This window comes from Triticum aestivum, chromosome 5A, assembly GCF_018294505.1.
Source record: "Triticum aestivum cultivar Chinese Spring chromosome 5A, IWGSC CS RefSeq v2.1, whole genome shotgun sequence".
NCBI classification, from domain to species: Eukaryota; Viridiplantae; Streptophyta; class Magnoliopsida; order Poales; family Poaceae; genus Triticum; species Triticum aestivum.
The window spans coordinates 63,392,983-63,408,392 of NC_057806.1; the positions used below are offsets into that span (position 1 = coordinate 63,392,983).

General features: G+C 46.6%; 31 non-coding genes and 1 pseudogene across 31 annotated transcripts; all 32 read right to left on the reverse strand.

Annotated features, from left to right (window-relative positions):
• Nucleotides 1-14: 14 nt before the first annotated feature.
• Nucleotides 15-133, reverse strand: LOC123109776 (5S ribosomal RNA). Its single transcript, XR_006453020.1, has one exon. It is a non-coding gene; the product is annotated as a 5S ribosomal RNA (ribosomal RNA).
• Nucleotides 134-497: 364 nt separating this feature from the next.
• On the reverse strand, nt 498-616 carry LOC123108952 (5S ribosomal RNA). The gene has a single exon (XR_006452295.1). It is a non-coding gene; the product is annotated as a 5S ribosomal RNA (ribosomal RNA).
• A 363-nt stretch (nt 617-979) lies between these two features.
• On the reverse strand, nt 980-1,098 carry LOC123108808 (5S ribosomal RNA). Its single transcript, XR_006452138.1, has one exon. It is a non-coding gene; the product is annotated as a 5S ribosomal RNA (ribosomal RNA).
• Nucleotides 1,099-1,462: 364 nt separating this feature from the next.
• On the reverse strand, nt 1,463-1,581 carry LOC123108752 (5S ribosomal RNA). Its single transcript, XR_006452077.1, has one exon. It is a non-coding gene; the product is annotated as a 5S ribosomal RNA (ribosomal RNA).
• A 365-nt stretch (nt 1,582-1,946) lies between these two features.
• LOC123108993 (5S ribosomal RNA) lies at nt 1,947-2,065 on the reverse strand. The gene has a single exon (XR_006452334.1). It is a non-coding gene; the product is annotated as a 5S ribosomal RNA (ribosomal RNA).
• A 363-nt stretch (nt 2,066-2,428) lies between these two features.
• On the reverse strand, nt 2,429-2,549 carry LOC123109022 (5S ribosomal RNA). The gene has a single exon (XR_006452361.1). It is a non-coding gene; the product is annotated as a 5S ribosomal RNA (ribosomal RNA).
• Nucleotides 2,550-2,912: 363 nt separating this feature from the next.
• LOC123108911 (5S ribosomal RNA) lies at nt 2,913-3,031 on the reverse strand. The gene has a single exon (XR_006452257.1). It is a non-coding gene; the product is annotated as a 5S ribosomal RNA (ribosomal RNA).
• Nucleotides 3,032-3,198: 167 nt separating this feature from the next.
• Nucleotides 3,199-3,317, reverse strand: LOC123108973 (5S ribosomal RNA). The gene has a single exon (XR_006452316.1). It is a non-coding gene; the product is annotated as a 5S ribosomal RNA (ribosomal RNA).
• A 365-nt stretch (nt 3,318-3,682) lies between these two features.
• Nucleotides 3,683-3,801, reverse strand: LOC123109007 (5S ribosomal RNA). Its single transcript, XR_006452347.1, has one exon. It is a non-coding gene; the product is annotated as a 5S ribosomal RNA (ribosomal RNA).
• A 363-nt stretch (nt 3,802-4,164) lies between these two features.
• On the reverse strand, nt 4,165-4,283 carry LOC123108938 (5S ribosomal RNA). The gene has a single exon (XR_006452282.1). It is a non-coding gene; the product is annotated as a 5S ribosomal RNA (ribosomal RNA).
• A 364-nt stretch (nt 4,284-4,647) lies between these two features.
• LOC123108944 (5S ribosomal RNA) lies at nt 4,648-4,766 on the reverse strand. The gene has a single exon (XR_006452288.1). It is a non-coding gene; the product is annotated as a 5S ribosomal RNA (ribosomal RNA).
• Nucleotides 4,767-5,129: 363 nt separating this feature from the next.
• On the reverse strand, nt 5,130-5,248 carry LOC123108980 (5S ribosomal RNA). Its single transcript, XR_006452322.1, has one exon. It is a non-coding gene; the product is annotated as a 5S ribosomal RNA (ribosomal RNA).
• Nucleotides 5,249-5,612: 364 nt separating this feature from the next.
• Nucleotides 5,613-5,731, reverse strand: LOC123108903 (5S ribosomal RNA). Its single transcript, XR_006452248.1, has one exon. It is a non-coding gene; the product is annotated as a 5S ribosomal RNA (ribosomal RNA).
• Nucleotides 5,732-6,095: 364 nt separating this feature from the next.
• On the reverse strand, nt 6,096-6,214 carry LOC123109009 (5S ribosomal RNA). Its single transcript, XR_006452349.1, has one exon. It is a non-coding gene; the product is annotated as a 5S ribosomal RNA (ribosomal RNA).
• A 363-nt stretch (nt 6,215-6,577) lies between these two features.
• LOC123108896 (5S ribosomal RNA) lies at nt 6,578-6,696 on the reverse strand. The gene has a single exon (XR_006452240.1). It is a non-coding gene; the product is annotated as a 5S ribosomal RNA (ribosomal RNA).
• A 152-nt stretch (nt 6,697-6,848) lies between these two features.
• On the reverse strand, nt 6,849-6,967 carry LOC123109818 (5S ribosomal RNA). Its single transcript, XR_006453061.1, has one exon. It is a non-coding gene; the product is annotated as a 5S ribosomal RNA (ribosomal RNA).
• A 365-nt stretch (nt 6,968-7,332) lies between these two features.
• Nucleotides 7,333-7,451, reverse strand: LOC123109030 (uncharacterized; annotated as a pseudogene).
• A 363-nt stretch (nt 7,452-7,814) lies between these two features.
• LOC123108897 (5S ribosomal RNA) lies at nt 7,815-7,933 on the reverse strand. Its single transcript, XR_006452241.1, has one exon. It is a non-coding gene; the product is annotated as a 5S ribosomal RNA (ribosomal RNA).
• A 363-nt stretch (nt 7,934-8,296) lies between these two features.
• Nucleotides 8,297-8,415, reverse strand: LOC123108887 (5S ribosomal RNA). Its single transcript, XR_006452229.1, has one exon. It is a non-coding gene; the product is annotated as a 5S ribosomal RNA (ribosomal RNA).
• A 364-nt stretch (nt 8,416-8,779) lies between these two features.
• On the reverse strand, nt 8,780-8,898 carry LOC123108946 (5S ribosomal RNA). Its single transcript, XR_006452290.1, has one exon. It is a non-coding gene; the product is annotated as a 5S ribosomal RNA (ribosomal RNA).
• Nucleotides 8,899-9,260: 362 nt separating this feature from the next.
• On the reverse strand, nt 9,261-9,379 carry LOC123109725 (5S ribosomal RNA). The gene has a single exon (XR_006452966.1). It is a non-coding gene; the product is annotated as a 5S ribosomal RNA (ribosomal RNA).
• An 811-nt stretch (nt 9,380-10,190) lies between these two features.
• LOC123108904 (5S ribosomal RNA) lies at nt 10,191-10,309 on the reverse strand. Its single transcript, XR_006452250.1, has one exon. It is a non-coding gene; the product is annotated as a 5S ribosomal RNA (ribosomal RNA).
• Nucleotides 10,310-10,672: 363 nt separating this feature from the next.
• On the reverse strand, nt 10,673-10,791 carry LOC123108848 (5S ribosomal RNA). The gene has a single exon (XR_006452185.1). It is a non-coding gene; the product is annotated as a 5S ribosomal RNA (ribosomal RNA).
• Nucleotides 10,792-11,155: 364 nt separating this feature from the next.
• Nucleotides 11,156-11,274, reverse strand: LOC123108958 (5S ribosomal RNA). The gene has a single exon (XR_006452301.1). It is a non-coding gene; the product is annotated as a 5S ribosomal RNA (ribosomal RNA).
• Nucleotides 11,275-11,637: 363 nt separating this feature from the next.
• LOC123108922 (5S ribosomal RNA) lies at nt 11,638-11,756 on the reverse strand. Its single transcript, XR_006452269.1, has one exon. It is a non-coding gene; the product is annotated as a 5S ribosomal RNA (ribosomal RNA).
• A 363-nt stretch (nt 11,757-12,119) lies between these two features.
• LOC123108784 (5S ribosomal RNA) lies at nt 12,120-12,238 on the reverse strand. The gene has a single exon (XR_006452109.1). It is a non-coding gene; the product is annotated as a 5S ribosomal RNA (ribosomal RNA).
• Nucleotides 12,239-12,602: 364 nt separating this feature from the next.
• LOC123109852 (5S ribosomal RNA) lies at nt 12,603-12,721 on the reverse strand. Its single transcript, XR_006453095.1, has one exon. It is a non-coding gene; the product is annotated as a 5S ribosomal RNA (ribosomal RNA).
• Nucleotides 12,722-13,085: 364 nt separating this feature from the next.
• On the reverse strand, nt 13,086-13,204 carry LOC123108632 (5S ribosomal RNA). The gene has a single exon (XR_006451958.1). It is a non-coding gene; the product is annotated as a 5S ribosomal RNA (ribosomal RNA).
• A 365-nt stretch (nt 13,205-13,569) lies between these two features.
• Nucleotides 13,570-13,688, reverse strand: LOC123108889 (5S ribosomal RNA). The gene has a single exon (XR_006452232.1). It is a non-coding gene; the product is annotated as a 5S ribosomal RNA (ribosomal RNA).
• A 369-nt stretch (nt 13,689-14,057) lies between these two features.
• On the reverse strand, nt 14,058-14,176 carry LOC123109633 (5S ribosomal RNA). Its single transcript, XR_006452867.1, has one exon. It is a non-coding gene; the product is annotated as a 5S ribosomal RNA (ribosomal RNA).
• A 364-nt stretch (nt 14,177-14,540) lies between these two features.
• Nucleotides 14,541-14,659, reverse strand: LOC123108702 (5S ribosomal RNA). The gene has a single exon (XR_006452027.1). It is a non-coding gene; the product is annotated as a 5S ribosomal RNA (ribosomal RNA).
• A 364-nt stretch (nt 14,660-15,023) lies between these two features.
• On the reverse strand, nt 15,024-15,142 carry LOC123108710 (5S ribosomal RNA). Its single transcript, XR_006452037.1, has one exon. It is a non-coding gene; the product is annotated as a 5S ribosomal RNA (ribosomal RNA).
• Between the last annotated feature and the right edge of the window lie 268 nt (nt 15,143-15,410).

The window sequence follows — 15,410 nt, forward strand, 5'->3', positions numbered from 1 at the left end:
TAATAATTAAAAAGGGAAAGCAACACGAGGTCTTCCCACGAGGTCTCCCATCCTAGTACTACTCTCGCCCAAGCACGCTTAACTTCAGAGTTCTGATGGGATCCGGTGCTTTAGTGCTGGTATGATCGCATCCAACATGTTACCCCCGGCTTCATCCCTTATGCTTCCCACTCCCACGTCCTCTACAAAGACGGCTGTACATTCTTACTACCATTACAACCGTCGCCTACTAATGGATAATGCCCTATACTACTTACTCTCTCGCTCAACTACGAAGACGAGTTTACCACGATTTCCACCCCTCCCTCTATACTGCAGCAACACGTATTTTACACCCTTTCAGAATGCGCTTTTCGTGCCCCAACTCTCCCTAGACGCGTGACTAATGAGCTCCGAGCTAAAACATATCGCAAATGTCAAAAATGTGATGACGGGCTAAATATATATCGCGCACGTGCGTTCTTTTTCTCACGGGGCGTAGAAAAATAATTAAAAAGGGAATGCAAAACAAGGACTTCCCAGGAGGTCAACCATCCTAGTACTACTCTGGCCCAAGCACGCTTAACTTCAGAGTTCTGATGGGATCCATTGCTTTAATGCTGGTATGATCGCATCCAACATGTTACCCCCGGCTTCATCCCTTATTCTTCCCACTCCCACGTCCGCTACAAAGACGGCTGTACATTCTTACTACCATTACAACCGTCGCCTAATAATGGATAATGCCCTACACTACTTACTCTCTGGCTCAACTATGAAGACGAGTTTACCACGATTTCCACCCTCCCTCTATACCGCAGCAACACGTACTTTACACCCCTTTCAGAACGCGCTTTTCGCGCCCCAATTCTCCTTAGACGCGTGACTAATGAGCTCCGAGCTAAAATATATCGCAAATATCAAAAATATGATGACGGGCTTAATATATATCGTGCACGTGCATTATGTTTCTCACGGGGCGCAAAAAATAATTAAAAAGGTAAAGCAACACGAGGACTTCCCACGAGGTCTCCCATCCAAGTACTACTCTCGCCCAAGCACGCTTAACTACGGAGTACTGATGGGATCCGGTGCTTTAGTGCTGGTATGATCGCATCCGACATGTTACCCCCGGCTTCGTCCCTTATGCTTCCCAATCCCACGTCCGCTACAAAGACGGCCGTACATTCTTACTACCATTACAACCGTCGCCTAATAATAGATAATGCCCTATACTACTTACTCTCTCGCTCAACTACGAAGACGAGTTTACCACGATTTCCACCCCTCCCTCTATACCGTAGCAACACGTATTTTACCCCCCTTCTGAACGCGCTTTTCGCTCCCCAACTCTCCCTAGACGTGTGACTAATGAGCTCCGAGCTAAACCATATCACAAATGTCAAAAATATGATGACGGGCTTAATATATATCACGCACGTGCATTCTGTTTCTCATGGGGTGCAAAAAAATAATTAAAAAGGGAATGCAACACGAGGACTTCCCAAGAGGTCACCCATCCTAGTACTACTCTCGCCCAAGCACGCTTCACTTCGGAGTTCTGATGGGATCCATTGCTTTAGTGCTGATATGATCGCATCCGACATGTTACCCTCGGCTTCATCCCTTATGCTTCCCACTCCCACGTCCGCTACAAAGACGGCGGTACATTCTTACTAGCATTACAACCGTCGCCTAATAATGGATAATGCCCTATACTACATACTCTCTCGCTCAACTACGAAGACGAGTTTACCACGATTTCCACCCCTCCCTCTATACCGCAAGAACACGTATTTTACACCCCTTTCAGAACGCGCTTTTCGCGCCCCAACTCTCCCTAGACGCGTGACTAATGAGCTCCGAGCTAAAACATATCGCAGATGTAAAAAATGTGATGACGGGCTAAATATATATCACACACGGGCGTTCTTTTTCTCACGGGGCGCAAAAAAATAATTAAAAAGGGAATGCAACACGAGGACTTCCCAGGAGGTCACCCATCCTAGTACTACTTTGGGCCAAGCACGCTTAACTTCAGAGTTCTGATGGGATCCATTGCTTTAATGCTGGTATGATCGCATCCGACATGTTTCCCCCGGCTTCATCCCTTATTCTTCCCACTCCCACGTCCACTACAAAGACGTCTGTACATTCTTACTACCATTACAACCGTCGCCTAATAATGGATAATGCCCTATACTACTTACTCTCTGGCTCAACTACGAAGACGAGTTTACTACGATTTCCACCCTCCCTCTATACCGCAGCAACACGTATTTTACACCCCTTTCAGAACGCGCTTTTCGCGCCCCAACTCTCCTTAGACGCGTGACTAATGAGCTCCGAGCTAAAACATATCGCAAATGTCAAAAATATGATGACGGGCTTAATATATATCGCGCACGTGCATTCTTTTTCTCACGGGGCGCAAAAAATCATTAAAAAGGGAAAGCAACACGAGGACTTCCCACGTGGTCTCCCATCCTAGTACACTACTCTCGCCCAAGCATGCTTATCTTCGGAGTTCTGATGGGATCCGGTACTTTAGTGCTATTATAATCGCATCCAACATGTTACCCCCGGCTTCATCCCTTATTCTTCCCACTCCCACGTCCGCTACAAAGACGGCCGTACATTCTTACTACCATTACAACTGTCGCCTAATAATGGATAATGCCCTATACTACTTACTCTCTGGCTCAACTACGAAGACGAGTTTACCACAATTTCCACCCTCCCTCTATACCGCAGCAACACGTATTTTACACCCCTTTCAGAACGCGCTTTTCGTGCCCCAACTCTCCTTAGACGCGTGACTAATGAGCTCCGAGATAAAACATATCGCAAATGTCAAAAATAGGATGACGGGCTTAATATATATCTCGCACGTGCATTCTATTTCTCACGGGGCGCAAAAAATAATTAAAAAGGGAAAGCAACACGAGGACTTCCCACGAGGTCTCCCATCCTAGTACTACTCTCGCCCAAGCACGCTTATCTTCGGAGTTCTGATGGGATCCGGTACTTAAGTGCTATTATGATCGCATCCAACATGTTACCCCCGGCTTCATCCCTTATTCTTCCCACTCCCACGGCCGTACATTCTTACTACCATTACAACTATTGCCTAATAATGGATAATGCCCTATACTAATTACTCTCTCGCTCAACTACGAAGACGAGTTTACCATGAGGCGCAAAATAATAATTAAAAAGGGAATGCAACACGAGGACTTCCGAGGAGGTCACCCATCCTAGTACTAATCTCGCCCAAGCACGCTTCACTTCGGAGTTCTGATGGGATCCGATGCCTTAGTGCTTGTATGATCGTATCCGACATGTTACCCTCGGCTTCATCCCTTATGCTTCCCACTCCCACGTCCGCTACAAAGACGGCGGTACATTCTTACTAGCATTACAACCGTCGCCTAATAATGGATAATGCCCTATACTACATACTCTCTTGCTCAACTACGAAGACGAGTTTACCACGATTTCCACCCCTCCCTCTATACCGCAACAACACGTATTTTACACCCCTTTCAGAACGCGCTTTTCGCGCCCCAACTCTCCCTAGACGCGTGACTAATGAGCTCCGAGCTAAAACATATCGCAAATGTCAAAAATGTGATGAAGGGCTAAATATATATCGCGCACGTGCGTTCTTTTTCTCTCAGGGCGCAAAAAAATAATTAAAAAGGGAATGCTACACGAGGACTTCCCAAGAGGTCACCCATCCTAGTACTACTCTGGCCCAAGCACGCTTAACTTCAGAGTTCTGATGGGATCCATATCTTTAATGCTGGTATGATCGCATCCGACATGTTACCCCCGGCTTCATCCCTTATTCTTCCCACTGCCACGTCCGCTACAAAGACGTCTGTACATTCTTACTACCATTACAACCGTCGCCTAATAATAGATAATGCCCTATACTACTTACTCTCTGGCTCAACTACGAAGACGAGTTTACCATGATTTCCACCCTCCCTCTATACCGCAGCAACACGTATTTTACACCCCTTTCAGAACGCGCTTTTTGCGCCCCAACTCTCCTTAGACGCATGACTAATGAGCTCCGAGCTAAAATATATCGCAAATGTCAAAAATATGATGACGGGCTTAATATATATCGCGCACGTGCATTCTGTTTCTCACGGGGCGCAAAAAATAATTAAAAAGGGAAAGCAACACGAGGACTTCCCACGAGGTATCCCATCCTAGTACTACTCTCGCCCAAGCACGCTTATCTTCGGAGTTCTGATGGGATCCGGTACTTTAGTGCTATTATGATCGCATCCAACATGTTACCCCCGGCTTCATCCCTTATTCTTCCCACTCCCACGTCCGCAACAAAGAAGGTCGTACATTCTTACTACCATTACAACCATCGCCTAATAATGGATAATGCCCTATACTACTTACTCTCTCACTCAACTACGAAGACGAATTTACCACGATTTCCACCCCTCCCTCTATACCGTAGCAACACGTATTTTACCCCCTTTCTGAACGCGCTTTTCGCTCCCCAACTCTCCCTAGACGCGTGACTAATGAGCTCCGAGCTAAAACATGTCGCAAATGTCAAAAATGTGATGACGGGCTAAATATATATCGCGCACGTGCGTTCTTTTTCTCACAGGGCGCAAAAAAATAATTAAAAAGGGAATGCAACACAAGGACTTCCCAGGAGGTCACCCATCCTAGTACTACTCTGGCCCAAGCACGCTTAACTTCAGAGTTCTGATGGGATCCATTGCTTTAATGCTGGTATGATCGTATCCTACATGTTACCCCCGGCTTCATCCCTTATTCTTCCCACTCCCACGTCCGCTACAACGACGTCTGTACATTCTTACTACCATTACAACCGTCGCCTAATAATGGATAATGCCCTATACTAATTACTCTCTGGCTCAAATACGAAGACGAGTTTACCACGATTTCCACCCTCCCTCTATACCGCAGCAACACGTATTTTACACCCCTTTCAGAACGCGCTTTTCGCGCCCCAACTCTCCTTAGACGCGTGACTAATGAGCTCCGAGCTAAAATATATCGGAAATGACAAAAATATGATGACGGGCTTAATATATATCGCGCACGTGCGTTATGTTTCTGACGGGGCGCAAAAAATAATTAAAAAGGGAAAGAAACACGAGGACTTCCCACGAGGTCTCCCATCCTAGTACTACTCTCGCCCAAGCACGCTTATCTTCGGAGTTCTGATGGGATCCGGTACTTTAGTGCTATTATGATCGCATCCAACATGTTACCCCCGGCTTCATCCCTTATTCTTCCCACTCCCACGTCCGCTACAAAGACGGCCGTACATTCTTACTACCATTACAACCGTCGCCTAATAATGGATAATGCCCTATACTACTTACTCTCTCGCTCAACTACGAAGACAAGTTTACCACGATTTCCACCCCTCCCTCTATACCGTAGCAACACGTATTTTACCCCCTTTCTGAACGCGCTTTTCGGGACCCAACTCTCCCTAGACGCGTGACTAATGAGCTCCGAGCTAAAACATATCGCAAATGTCAAAAATATGATGACGGGCTTAATATATATCGCGCACGTGCGTTCTGTTTCTCATGGGGCGCAAAAAAATAATTAAAAAGGGAATGCAACACGAGGACTTCCCAGGAGTTCACCCATCCTAGTACTACTCTCGCCCAAGCAAGCTTCACTTCGGAGTTCTGATGGGATCCGATGATTTAGTGCTGGTATGATCGCATCCGACATGTTACCCCCGGCTTCATCCCTTATTCTTCCTACTCCCACGTCCGCTACAAAGACGTCTGTACATTCTTACTACCATTACAACCGTCGCCTAATAATGGATAATGCCCTATACTACATACTCTCTCGCTCAACTACGAAGACGAGTTTACCACGATTTCCACCCCTTCCTTTATACCACAACAACACGTATTTTACACCCCTTTCAGAACGCGTTTTTCGCGCCCCAACTCTCCCTAGACGCGTGACTAATGAGCTCCGAGCTAAAACATATCGCAAATGTCAAAAATGTGATGACGGGCTTAATATATATCGCGCACGTGCGTTATGTTTCTCACGGGGTGCAAAAAATAATTAAAAAGGGAAAGCAACACGAGGACTTCCCACGTGGTCTCCCATCCTAGTACTACTCTCGCCCAAGCACGCTTATCTTCGGAGTTCTGATGGCATCCGGTACTTTAGTGCTATTATAATCGCATCCAACATGTTACCCCCGGCTTCATCCCTTATTCTTCCCACTCCCACGTCCGCTACAAAGACGGCCGTACATTCTTACTACCATTACAACTGTCGCCTAATAATGGATAATGCCCTATACTACTTACTCTCTGGCTCAACTACGAAGACGAGTTTACCACGATTTCCACCCTCCCTCTATACCGCAGCAACACGTATTTTACACCCCTTTCAGAACGCGCTTTTCATGCCCCAACTCTCCTTAGACGCGTGACTAATGAGCTCCGAGATAAAACATATCGCAAATGTCAAAAATAGGATGACGAGCTTAATATATATCTCGCACGTGCATTCTGTTTCTCATGGGGCGCAAAAAATAATTAAAAAGGGAAAGCAACACGAGGACTTCCCACGAGGTCTCCCATCCTAGTACTACTCTCGCCCAAGCACGCTTATCTTCGGAGTTCTGATGGGATCCGGTACTTTAGTGCTATTATGATCGCATCCAACATGTTACCCCCGGCTTCATCCCTTATTCTTCCCACTCCCACGTCCGCTACAAAGACGGCCGTACATTCTTACTACCATTACAACCGTCGCCTAATAATGGATAATGCCCTATACTACTTACTCTCTCGCTCAACAAAATACTTAAAAAGGGAATGCAACACGAGGACTTCCCAGGAGGTCACCCATCCTAGTACTACTCTCGCCCAAGCACGCTTCACTTCGGAGTTCTGATGGGATCCGATGCCTTAGTGCTGGTATGATCGCATCCGACATGTTACCCTCGGCTTCATCCCTTATGCTTCCCACTCCCACGTCCGCTACAAAGACGGCGGTACATTCTTACTAGCATTACAACCGTCGCCTAATAATGGATAATGCCCTATACTACATACTCTCTCGCTCAACTACGAAGACGAGTTTACCACGATTTCCACCCCTCCCTCTATACCGCAACAACACGTATTCTACACCCCTTTCAGAACGCGCTTTTCGCGCCCCAACTCTCCCTAGACGCGTGACTAATGAGCTCCGAGCTAAAACATATCGCAAATGTCAAAAATGTGATGACGGGCTAAATATATATCGCGCACGTGCGTTCTTTTTCTCACGGGGCGCAAAAAAATAATTAAAAAGGGAATGCTACACGAGGACTTCCCAGGAGGTCACCCATCCTACTACTACTCTGGCCCAAGCACGCTTAACTTCAGAGTTCTGATGGGATCCATATCTTTAATGCTAGTATGATCGCATCCGACATGTTACCCCCAGCTTCATCCCTTATTCTTCCCACTCCCACGTCCGCTACAAAGACGTCTGTACATTCTTACTACCATTACAACCGTCGCCTAATAATGGATAATGCCCTATACTACTTACTCTCTGGCTCAACTACGAAGACGAGTTTACCACGATTTCCACCCTCGCTCTATACCGCAGCAACTCGTATTTTACACCCCTTTCAGAACACGCTTTTCGCGCCCCAACTCTCCTTAGACGCGTGACTAATGAGCTCTGAGCTAAAATATATCGCAAATGTCAAAAATATGATGACGGGCTTAATATATATCGCGCACGTGCATTCTGTTTCTCACGGGGCGCAAAAAATAATTAAAAAGGGAAAGCAACACGAGGACTTCCCACGAGGTCTCCCATCCTAGTACTACTCTCGCCCAAGCACGCTTATCTTCGGAGTTCTGATGGGATCCGGTACTTTAGTGCTATTATGATCGCATCCAACATGTTACCCCCGGCTTCATCCCTTATTCTTCCCACTCCCACGTCCGCTACAAAGACGGCCATACATTCTTACTACCATTACAACCATCGCCTAATAATGGATAATGCCCTATACTACTTACTCTCTCGCTCAACTACGAAGACGAGTTTACCACGATTTCCACCCCTCCCTCTATACCGTACCAACACGTATTTTACCCCCTTTCTGAACGCGCTTTTCGCGCCCCAACTCTCCCTAGACGCGTGACTAATGAGCTCCGAGCTAAAACATATCGCAAATGTCAAAACTATGATGACGGGCTTAATATATATCGCGCACGTGCGTTCTGTTTCTCATAAGGCGCAAAAAATAATTAAAAAGGGAATGCAACACGAGGACTTCCCAGGAGATCACCCATCCTAGTACTACTCTCGCCCAAGCACGCTTCACTTTGGAGTTCTGATGGAATCCCATGCTTTAATGCTGGTATGATCGCATCCGACATGTTACCCCCGGCTTCATCCCTTATTCTTCCCACTCCCACATCCGCTACAAAGATGTCTGTACATTCTTACTACCATTACAACCGTCGCCTATTAACGGATAATGCCCTATACTACATACTCTCTTGCTCAACTATGAAGACGAGTTTACCACGATTTCCACCCTTCCCTTTATACCGCAACAACACGTATTTTACACCCCTTTCAGAACGCGCTTTTCGCGCCCCAACTCTCCCTATACGCGTGACTAATGAGCTCCGAGCTGAAACATATCGCAAATGTCAAAAATGTGATGACGCGCTTAATATATATCGCGCACGTGCGTTCTGTTTCTCATGGGGCGCAAAAAATAATTAAAAAGGGAAAGCAACACGAGGACTTCCCACGAGGTCTCCCATCCTAGTACTACTCTCGCCCAAGCACGCTTATCTTCAGAGTTCTGATGGGATCCGGTACTTTAGTGCTATTATGATCGCATCCAACATGTTACCCCGGCTTCATCCCTTATTTTTCCCACTCCCACGTCCGCTACAAAGACGGCCGTACATTCTTACTACCATTACAACCGTCGCCTAATAATGGATAATGCCCTATACTACTTACTCTCTCGCTCAACTACGAAGACGAGTTTACCACGATTTCCACCCCTCCCTCTATACCGTAGCAACACGTATTTTACCCCCTTTCTGAACGCGCTTTTCGCGCCCCAACTCTCCCTAGACGCGTGACTAATGAGCTCCAAGCTAAAACATATCGCAAATGTCAAAAATATGTTGACGGGCTTAATATATATCACGCACGTGTGTTCTGTTTCTCATGGGGCGCAAAAAATAATTAAAAAGGGAATGCAACACGAGGATTTCCCAGGAGGTCACCCATCCTAGTACTACTCTCGCCCAAGCACGCTTCACTTCGGAGTTCTGATGGGATCCGATGCTTTAGTGCTGGTATGATCGCATCCGACATGTTACCCTCGGCTTCATCCCTTATGCTTCCCACTCCCACGTCCGCTACAAAGACGTCCGTACATTCTTACTACCATTACAACCGTCGCCTACTAATGGATAATGCCCTATACTACTTACTCTCTCGCTCAACTACGAAGACGAGTTTACCACGATTTCCACCCCTCCCTCTATACCGCAGCAACACGTATTTTACACCCTTTCAGAACGCGCTTTTCGCACCCCAACTCTCCCTAGACGCGTGACTAATGAGCTCCGAGCTAAAACATATCGCAAATGTCAAAAATGTGATCACGGGCTAAATATATATCACGCACGTGCGTTCTTTTTCTCAGGGGGCGCAAAAAAATAATTAAAAAGGGAATGCAACACAAGGACTTCCTAGGAGGTTAACTTCAGAGTTCTGATGGGATCCATTGCTTTAATGCTGGTATGATCGCATCTGACATGTTACCCCCGGCTTCATCTCTTATTCTTCCCACTCCCAAGTCCGCTACAAAGACGGCTGTACATTCTTATTACCATTACAATCGTCGCCTAATAATGGATAATGCCCTATACTACTTACTCTCTGGCTCAACTACGAAGACGAGTTTACCACGATTTCCACCCTCCCTCTATACCGCAGCAACACGTATTTTACACCCCTTTCAGAACGCGCTTTTCGCGCCCCAATTCTCCTTAGACGCGTGACTAATGAGCTCCGAGCTAAAATATATCGCAAATATCAAAAATATGATGACGGGCTTAATATATATTGCGCACGTGCGTTCTGTTTCTCACGGGGTGCAAAAAATAATTAAAAAGGGAAAGCAACACGAGGACTTCCCACGAGGTCTCCCATCCTAGTACTACTCTCGCCCAAGCATGCTTAACTTCGGAGTTCTGATGGGATCCGGTACTTTAGTGCTATTATGATCGCATCCAACATGTTACCCCCGGCTTCATCCCTTGTTCTTCCCACTCCCACGTCCGCTACAAATAGGCCGTACATTCTTACTACCATTACAACCGTCGCCTAATAATGGATAATGCCCTATACTACTTACTCTCTCGCTCAACTACGAAGACGAGTTTACCACGATTTCCACCCCTCCCTCTATACCGTAGCAACACATATTTTACCCCCTTTCTGAACGCGCTTTTCGCGCCCCAACTCTCCCTAGACGTGTGACTAATGAGCTCCGAGCTAAAACATATCACAAATGTCAAAATTATGATGACGGGCTTAATATATATCGCGCACGTGCATTCTGTTTCTCATGGGGCGCAAAAAAATAATTAAAAAGGGAATGCAACACGAGGACTTCCCAAGATGTCACCCATCCTAGTACTACTCTCGCCCAAGCACGCTTCACTTCGGAGTTCTGATGGGATCCATTGCTTTAGTGCTGGTATGATCGCATCCGACATGTTACCCTCGGCTTCATCCCTTATGCTTCCCAATCCCACGTCCGCTACAAAGACGGCGGTACATTCTTACTAGCATTACAACCGTCGCCTAATAATGGATAATGCCCTATACTATATACTCTCTCGCTCAACTACGAAGACGAGTTTACCACGATTTCCACCCCTCCCTCTATACCGCAACAACACGTATTTTACACCCCTTTCAGAATGCGCTTTTCGCGCCCCAACTCTCCCTAGACGCGTGACTAATGAGCTCCGAGCTAAAACATATCGCAAATGTCAAAAATGTGATGACGGGCTAAATATATATCGCGCACATGCATTCTTTTTCTCACGGGGCGCAAAAAAATAATTAAAATGGAATGCAACACGAGGACTTCCCAGGAGGTCACCCATCCTAGTACTACTCTGGCCCAAGCACGCTTAACTTCAGAATTCAGATGGGATCCATTGCTTTAACGCTGGTATGATCGCATCCGACATGTTACCCCCGGCTTCATCCCTTATTCTTCCCACTCCCACGTCCGCTACAAAGACGTCTGTACATTCTTACTACCATTACAACCGTCGCCTAATAATGGATAATGCCCTATACTACTTACTCTCTGGCTCAATTACGAAGACGAGCTTACCACGATTTCCACCCTCCCTCTATACCGCAGCAACACATATTTTACACCCCTTTCAGAATGCGCTTTTCGCGCCCCAACTCTCCTTAGACGCGTGACTAATGAGCTCCTTGCTAAAACATATCGCAAATGTCAAAAATATGATGACAGGCTTAATATATATCACGCACGTGCATTCTTTTTCTCACGGGGCACAAAAAATAATTAAAAAGGGAAAGCAACACGAGGACTTCCCACGAGGTCTCCCATCCTAGTACTACTCTCGCCCAAGCACGCTTATCTTCGGAGTTCTGATGGGATCCGGTACTTTAGTGCTATTATAATCGCATCCAACATGTTACCCCCGGCTTCATCCCTTATTCTTCCCACTCCCATGTCCGCTACAAAGACGGCCGTACATTCTTACTACCATTACAACAATCGCCTAATAATGGATAATGCCCTATACTACTTACTTTCTGGCTCAACTACGAAGACGAGTTTACCACGATTTCCACCCTCCCTCTATACCGCAGCAACACGTATTTTACACCCCTTTTAGAACGCGCTTTTCGTGCCCCAACTCTCCTTAGACGCGTGACTAATGAGCTCCGAGCTAAAACATATCGCAAATGTCAAAAATATGATGACGGGCTTAATATATATCGCGCACGTGCATTCTGTTTCTCACGGGGCGCAAAAAATAATTAAAAAGGGAATGCAACACGAGGACTTCCCAGGAGGTCACCCATCCTAGTACTACTCTCGCCCAAGCACGCTTAACTTTGGAGTTCTGATGGGATCCGGTACTTTAGTGCTATTATGATCGCATCCAACTTGTTACCCCTGGCTTCATCCCTTATTTTTCCCACTCCCACGTCCGCTGCAAAGACGGCCGTACATTCTTACTACCATTACAACCGTCGCCTAATAATGGATAATGCCCTATACTACTTACTCTCTCGCTCAACTACGAAGACGAGTTTACCACGATTTCCACCCCTCCCTCTATACCGTAGCAACACGTATTTTACCCCCTTTCTGAACGCGCTTTTCGCGCCCCAACAATCCCTAGACGCGTCACTAATGAGCTCCGAGCTAAAACATATCGCAAATGTCAAAAATATGATGACGGGCTTAATATATATCACGCACGTGCGTTCTGTTTCTCATGGGGCGCAAAAAAATAATTAAAAAGGGAATGCAACACGAGGACTTCCCAGGAGGTCACCCATACTAGTACTACTCTCGCCCGAGCACACTTAACTTCAGAGTTCTGATGGGATCCGGTGCTTTAGTGCTGGTATGATCGCATCCGACATGGTACCCTCGGCTTCATCCCTTAGGCTTCCCACTCCCACGTCCGCTACAAAGACGGCTGTACATTTTTACTAGCATTACAACCGTCGCCTAATAATGGATAATGCCCTATACTACATACTCTCTCGCTCAACTACGAAGACGAGTTTACCACGATTTCCACCCCTCCCTTTATACCGCAACAACACGTATTTTACACCCCTTTCAGAATGCGCTTTTCGCGCCCCAACTCTCCCTAGACGCGTGACTAATGAGCTCCGAGCTAAAACATACCGCAAATGTCAAAAATGTGATGATGGGCTAAATATATATCGCGCACATGCGTTCTTTTTCTCACGGGGCGCAACAAAATACTTAAAAAGGAATGCAACACGAGGACTTCCCAGGAGGTCACCCATCCTAGTACTACTCTCGCCCAAGCACGCTTCACTTCGAAGTTCTGATGGGATCCGATGCTTTAGTGCTGGTATGATCGCATCCGACATGTTACCCTCGGCTTCATCCCTTATGCTTCCCACTCCCACGTCCGCTACAAAGATGGCTGTACATTCTTACTAGCATTACAACCGTCGCCTAATAATGGATAATTCCCTATACTACATACTCTCTCGCTCAACTACGAAGATGAGTTTACAATGATTTCCACCCCTCCCTTTATACCGCAACAACACGTATTTTACACCCCTTTTAGAACGCGCTTTTCGCGCCCGAACTCTCCCTAGACGCGTGACTAATGAGCTCCGAGCTAAAACATATCATAAATGTCATAAATGTGATGACGGGCTAAATATATATCGCGCACGTGTGTTCTTTTTCTCACGGGGCGCAAAAAAGTAATTAAGAAGAGAAAGCAACACGAGGACTTCCCAGGAGGTCTCCCATCCTAGTACTACTCTCGCACGAGCACGCTTAACTTTAGAGTTCTGATGGGATCCGGTACTTTAGTGCTATTATGATCGCATCCAACATGTTACCCCCGGCTTCATCCCTTATTCTTCCCACTCCCACGTCCGCTGCAAAGACGGCCGTACATTCTTACTACCATTACAACCGTCGCCTAATAATGGATAATGCCCTATACTACTTACTCTCTCGCTCAACTACGAAGACGAGTTTACCACGATTTCCACCCCTCCCTCTATACCGTAGCAACACGTATTTTACCCCCTTTCTGAACGCGCTTTTCGCGCCCAAACTCTCCCTAGACGCGTGACTAATGAGCTCCGAGCTAAAACATATCGCAAATGTCAAAAATATGATGACGGGCTTAATATATATCGCGCACGTGCGTTCTATTTCTCATGGGGCAGGGCGCAAAAAAATAATTAAAAAGGGAATGCAACACGAGGACTTCCCAGGAGGTCACCCATCCTAGTACTACTCTCGCCCGAGCACACTTCACTTCGGAGTTCTGATGGGATCCGGTGCTTTAGTGCTGGTATGATCGCATCCGACATGTTACCCCCGGCTTCATCCCTTATTCTTCCTACTCCCACGTCCGTTACAAAGACGGCCGTACATTCTTACTACCATTACAACCGTCGCCTAATAATGGATAATGCCCTATACTACTTACTCTCTCGCTCAACTACGAAGACGAGTTTACCACGATTTCCTCCAGTCCCTCTGTACCGTAGCAACACGTATTTTACCCCCTTTCTGAACGCGCTTTTCGCGCCCCAACTCTCCCTAGACGCGTGACTAATGAGCTCCGAGCTAAAACATATCGCAAATGTCAAAAATATGATGACGGACCTAATATATATCGCGCACGTGCGTTCTGTTTCTCATGGGGCACAAAAAAATAATTAAAAAGGAAATGCAGCACGAGGACTTCCCAAGAGGTCACCCATCCTAGTACTACTCTCGCCCAAGCACGCTTAACTTCGGAGTTCTAATGGGATCCGATGCTTTAGTGCTGGTATGATCGCATCCGAGATGTTACCCCCGGCTTCATCCCTTATGCTTCCCACTCCCACGTCCGCTACAAAGACGGACGTACATTCTAACTACCATTACAAACGTCGCCTACTAATGGATAATGCCCTATACTACTTACTCTCTCGCTCAACTACGAAGACGAGTTTCCACGATTTCCACCCCTCCCTCTATACCGCAGCAACACGTATTTTACACCCCTTTCAGAACGTGATTTTCGCGCCCCAACTCTCCCAAGACGCGTGACTAATGAGCTCCGAGCTAAAACATATCGCAAATGTCAAAAATATGATGACGGGCTTAATATATATCACGCACGTGCGTTCTGTTCCTCACGTACGTACAAAAATAATTGAAAAAGGAAATGCAACACGAGGACTTCCCAGGAGGTCACCCATCCTAGTACTACTCTTGCCCAGGCACCCTTAACTTCGGAGTTCTGATGGGATCCGATGCTTTAGTGCTGGTATGATCGCATCCGACATGTTACCCCGGCTTCATCCCTTATGCTTCCCACTCCCACGTCCGCTACAAACACGGCTGTACATTCTTACTACCATTACAACCGTCGCCTACTAATGGATAATGCCCTATACTACTTACTCTCTCGCTCAACTACGAAGACGAGTTTACCACGATTTCTACCCCTCCCTCTATACCGCAGCAACACGTATTTTACACCCCTTTCAGAACGCGCTTTTCGCGCCCCAACTCTCCCTAGACGCGTGACTAATGAGCTCCGAGCTAA